Raw genomic sequence first — 5541 nt, 5'->3', positions numbered from 1 at the left:
TGCAGGATATCTACCCCGAGAGGTGCCAGGGGAAGGCCCTGAGAATTATTAAAGACGCGAGTCACCCCAGCCACAACCTCTTCGCCCTGCTCCCGTCCGGTAAGAGATACCGAAGCATACGGTCTCGTACCAACAGGTTTCAAAACAGCCTCTACCCCCAGGCCATAAGACTCATGAACGATTAATTTATTATTATTTATTACTGTTGTTTTATTTATTATTACTGTATTTCTATTAGTATTTTATCATTGTTATGCCATATTTATTCCAATGTTGGGAGGACTAGTAAAAATCAACATTTCATTGTGCAGTACACACGTCTGCTGCATATATGACAAATAAAATTGAATTGAATTGAATTGAAGGATGTGATTGCGCTAGAGGGGGTGCAGAGGAGATTTACGAGCTATGAAGAAAGATTGGATAGGCTGGAGTTGTTTTCTTTGGAACAGAGGAGGCTGAGGGGAGACCTAATTGAGGTGTATAAAATTATGAGGGTCCTAGATAGAGTGGGTAGGAAGGACCTATTTCCATTAGCAGAAGAGCCAATAACCAGGGGGCATAGATTTAAAGTAATTGGTGGAAGGATTAGAGGGGAGTTGAGAAGAAATGTTTTCACCCAGAGGGTGTTGGGGATCTGGAACTCACTGCCTGAAAGGGTGGTAGAGGCAGAAACCCTCATCACATTTAAAAAGTACTTGGATATGCACTTGAAGTGCCGTAACCTACAGGGCTACGGACCACGAGCTGGAAAGTGGGATTAGGGTGGATAGCTCTTTGTCGGCCGGCACGGACACGACGGGCAGTGCAGGGATCCTTGCTTTAAGTAACATTGCGGCCTGGTGATGGAGTCAAGACCATGTGCAGAAGCCTGAGTGTGGTGTCGACAGACTCTGCGGGCAGTGCAACACCGCGCTGCGGAGTCGCCGAAACAGCTCCATTGGGAGAGAGTTAAACTGAAGATTTAAAGGTGTCTGGTTCCATCCCGGGTTTCAGCTGATATTTTTCTTGCTTCTCTTGCAGTATTTTTATTCAAATTTACGAGTCCAGATTAAGGAGAAACAGGCAAGGGAAAGTTTGTTAAAAACAACGTCCCAAGTTTTCACATTTATTAAGGAAGCCATGCACTGAAAAAAGATGCAGCAGAAAGTTTGTAACAGCAAAGTCCCAAGTTTTCTCTTTCTTGCAGCTTTCCTTAATTTTGCCTCTTAATGTTTTAATAATTATTGATTATTATCTAAGAATGAAAAAGGGATGGAGACAGTAAGGAACCCAAAGGGGTAGAGTGGAGTGCAGGAGTGATTAAACCAGAAACAGCGATGATGCTGCAAGGCAAAGGGAGGTGATAATGGGACACAAAAGAAGGGCCACCTCCGCTGCCAAAACCCAGGATTGAACCAGGGACCATTAGATTTTCAGTCTAACACTCTCCCAACTGAGCTATTTCAACAGGTGTGCTTAGTGACTGAAACAAGGTGCATCATAGGGTGATGTTTTCTTGTTGTATTTTTGCCTCTCTTTTACTTGGCTTTATTTGCTTTCATCTGTTTCATAGAATCATAGAAATTTACAGCACAGAAGGAGGCCATTCGGCCCATCGTGTTCGTGCCAGCCGACAAAGAGCTCTCCACCTTAATCCCACTTTCCAACAATTGGTCCGTAGCCCTGTAGGTTACGGCACTGCAAATGCATATCGAAGTACTTTTTAAATGTGGCGAGGGTCTCTGCCTCTACCACCCTTTCAGGCAGTGAGTTTCTAGACCCCCACCATCCTGTGGGTGAAAACATTTCTCCTCTAAACCTCTGACCAATTACTTTAAATCTATTCCCCCTAGTTATTGACCCTTCTGCTAAGGGAAATAGGTCCTTCCTATCCACTTTATCTAGGCCCCTCATAATTTTATACACCTCAATTAGGTCTCCCCTCAGCCTCCTCTGTTCTAAAGAAAACAACCCCAGACTATCCAATCTTTCCTCATAGCTAAAATTCCCCAGCCCAGGCAACATCCTCGTAAATCTCTTCTGCACCCCCTCTAGTGCAATCACACCCTTCTTGTAATGTGGTGACCAGAACTGCACGCAGTTTTCTAGCTGCGGCCCAACTTGTGTGTTATACAGTTGAAGCATAGCCTCCCTGCTCTTATATTCTATGCCTCGGCTAATAAAGGCAAGTGTCCCGTATGCCTTCTTAACCACCTTATCTATCTGTCCTGCTACCTTCAAGGATCTGTGGACATGCACACCAAGATCCCTCTGATCTTCTGCACTTCTCAGTGTTCTACCATTTATTGTGTATTCCCTTGCCTTGTTAGCCCTCCCCAAATGCATTACCTCACACTTCTCCAGATTGTATTCCATTTGCCACTTTTCTGCCCACCTGACCAGTCCATTGATATCTTCCTGCAGTCGGCAGCTTTCTTCTTCATTATCAACCACACGGCCAAATGTTGTATCACCTGCAAACTTCTTCATCATACTTCCTACATTCAAGTCCAAATCGCTGATAGACACCACAAAAAGCAAAGGACCCAGTACTGAGCCCTGCGGAACCCCACTGGAAACAGCCTTCCAGTCACAAAAACACCCTTCGACCATAACCCTTTGTTTCCTGCCTCTGGGCTAATTTTGGATCCATAAGAACATAAGAAATAGGAGCAGGAGTAGGCCAATCGGCCCCTCGAGCCTGCTCCGCCATTCAATAAGATCATGGCTGATCTGATCCTAACCGCCAATCCAACTTGCCTTGGATCCCATGGGCTTTTACTTTCATGACCAGTCTGCCATGTGGGACCTTATCAAAAGCCTTGCTAAAATCCATATAGACTACATCAAATGCACTACCCTCATCGACCCTCGTTACCTCATCACAAAATTCAATCAAGTTAGCCAGACACGACTTTCCCTTGACAAATCCATGCTGACTGTCCCTGATTAATCCGTGTCTTTCTAAATGAAGATTTACCCTGTCCCTCAGAATTTTTTCCAATAATTTTCCCACCACCGGGGTTAGGCTGACTGGCCTGTAATTACTCGGTCTATCGCTTTCTCCCTTTTTAAACAACATTGCACCACGCCCCCCGCATGCATTTCCATCAATTTCTGTTTAAAATTTGCAGAGTTTGTGGGATTTATTACTTCTGATGTTGGGCGGTGCGTTTTAAAAACCGACCCTGTAAAATAAGCATTGAGGTTTTCCTGATGTTAGGAGTGAGCACACAACCCAGGGGGCGTGAGTCCAGGATTGTGTGGTGCAGGGATCCTTGCTTTAAGGAGCGTTGCTGCCTGGTGATAGAGTCAAGGTTCTGCAGGCAGTGCAACAATGCGTCTGCGGAACGTGCCGGCTGCAGAGTCTCTGTGGCGCAATCGGTTAGCGCGTTCGGCTGTTAACCGAAAGGTTGGTGGTTCGAGCCCACCCAGGGACGCACATTTTATCTTTGAACACGATTAAAATAAATGAACAACAGTTCAGTGTATCGCATTTTGTTTTGCCCCAAATTCAATCTAACCCATTTCTCAACACATTGCTCTCGCCAGCTGTTACCTCGCTTCCCCTCCGTTCTTTGCATGTTTTTTTAACAAAATATTATTTGCTACTTTTCAAAATAGGAAGAAAAAGAAAAATATCCTCTCGACCACCTCAAAACCAAGAATTATTATACGTATCGTTTCTCTTTAAATATAATTACGTTCTATCTGGTCTGTACACTTAATAAAAACGTTTTAAGACAAATATACTTTTGCAATTTAATATATTCCAATAGTTCATTTATAATAACTGCCTGAAGCACATTTTTTAATACAACCTTTTGGTTTAAACCCGGTGCAAAGATTAAGGGATTAAAGTATTTGGACAGAAAGTGAGTTTTTAAATTAAAAGGCTTTTGTACTTTTGTCCTGTAGTCATTTAAAAAAAAACCACAATGCTTATTCTTGATAGGTAAAAATACTGAAATATCTGGAGTGTAAAAGACACGTGGATTGAAGCGTGGGAAAGATCAATGTATCTTTTTTCATTCAGAGGATTTCCTACAGTTCAGGAGTTTGGTGCCTTTTTATTGAATCTCTTTATTGCTGGAAGTGTTGTGCTCTTAGCAGGGAGTCTCTCACCCATTGAAGACACCAGCAGGTCAGAACATGGGCAGAAATACCAAACAATACAAAGATTAAAAGAGGAAATAAACACGTTCCCGTAGCTTGGTGCCGGAGACTGAAATATGTCAGGGGTAGCTGCCGAAATAGCTCAGTTGGGAGAGCGTTAGACTGAAGATCTAAAGGTCCCTGGTTCGATCCCGGGTTTCGGCAGATGGTTTTTTTTGCAGTATTTTTTTTTTTAACTCAAATTTTACCAGTCGAAGATTAAAGCAGAAACAGACAAGAGAGACTTTGTTTCAAATTTATCACGGAAGTCATGCACTGAAAAAAGATGCAAGAGAAAGTTTGTAACAGCAAAGTCACAAGTTTTCACCTTTCCTTAACTTTGCCTCTGAATGTTTTTTTTAACAATTGGTGTTTATATTATCTAAAAGGAATGAAAAACAGATGGTGACAGTCAGGAAGTCAAAGTGGAGTACAGGAGTGATTAAACCAGAAAAGGGATAATACTGCAAGGCAAAGGGAGGTGAAAATGAGACACATAAGAAGGACCACCTCCATTGCCGAAACCCGGGATCGAACCAGGGACCTTTAGATCTTCAGTCTAACGCTCTCCCAACTGAGCTATTTCGGCTGCTATGTGTATGAGACAAAATAATTTATGTCATAGGGTGAAGTTTTCTTGTTATATTTTTGCCTCTTATACTTGGCTTTGTTTGCTTTCATCTGTTTCATAGAATCATAGAAATTTAAGGAGGCCATTCGACCCATCTTGGAGCGTCATAGGCTGACGCTCCAAGATGTGCTCAGAGCTCCATTTTTGTGCTCAGATCTCTTGGGAACAATTTATTACCTTTTCACACAAGAGTTACAGAGTGAGAGATGCTAGTTGACGAGGACACGAGGAGTCGAAACAGTGACCCATAGATCGTCAGCCTAATGCTATGGGGAAAAGAGCAGGGGGGAATTGGGACTAATTGGAGAGCTCTTTCAAAGAGCCGGCACAGGCACGATGGGCCGAATGGCCTCCTTGTGTGCTGTAAGATTCTGAGAGAATGCTGCAAACAAGCAACAAGCGAGGCAACATCGGTGGAGAGAGAAACAGCCTATGACATACGTTACTTTGTCTGTTGCATGTACCAGCCGAAATAGCTCAGTTGGGAGAGCGTTAGACTGATAGATCTAAAGGTCCCTGGTTCAATCCCGGGTTTCGGCAATGGAGGTGGCCCTTTTTATGTGTCCCATTTTCACTTTGCTTTGCAGCATTATCCCTTTTCTGGTTTAATCACTCCTGTACTCCACTTGGACTTCCTGACTGTCACCATCCGTTCTTCATTCTTTAGATAATAAACAAACATTAAGAGGCAAAGTTAAGAAAAGCTGCAAGAAAGAGAAAACTTGTGACTTGGCTCTTACAAACTTCCTCTTGCATCTTCTTCAGTGCATGAC

At 43.2% G+C, this 5541-nt stretch overlaps 4 non-coding genes across 4 annotated transcripts; 3 read left to right on the top strand and 1 right to left on the bottom strand.

Annotated features, from left to right (window-relative positions):
* Nucleotides 1-3348: 3348 nt before the first annotated feature.
* On the top strand, nt 3349-3422 carry trnan-guu (transfer RNA asparagine (anticodon GUU)). The gene has a single exon. It is a non-coding gene; the product is annotated as a tRNA-Asn (tRNA).
* Nucleotides 3423-4229: 807 nt separating this feature from the next.
* trnaf-gaa (transfer RNA phenylalanine (anticodon GAA)) lies at nt 4230-4302 on the top strand. The gene has a single exon. It is a non-coding gene; the product is annotated as a tRNA-Phe (tRNA).
* Nucleotides 4303-4653: 351 nt separating this feature from the next.
* trnaf-gaa (transfer RNA phenylalanine (anticodon GAA)) lies at nt 4654-4726 on the bottom strand. Its single transcript has one exon. It is a non-coding gene; the product is annotated as a tRNA-Phe (tRNA).
* Nucleotides 4727-5234: 508 nt separating this feature from the next.
* Nucleotides 5235-5308, top strand: trnai-gau (transfer RNA isoleucine (anticodon GAU)). The gene has a single exon. It is a non-coding gene; the product is annotated as a tRNA-Ile (tRNA).
* Nucleotides 5309-5541: the final 233 nt, after the last annotated feature.

The sequence above is a fragment of the Somniosus microcephalus genome, chromosome 11 (assembly GCF_052327205.1).
Source record: "Somniosus microcephalus isolate GS21.2 chromosome 11, FLI_Smic_1.0, whole genome shotgun sequence".
NCBI lineage: Eukaryota > Metazoa > Chordata > Chondrichthyes > Squaliformes > Somniosidae > Somniosus > Somniosus microcephalus.
Note: the sequence above shows the minus strand (reverse complement) of the source record. Positions and strands in the feature narration are given on the sequence as shown.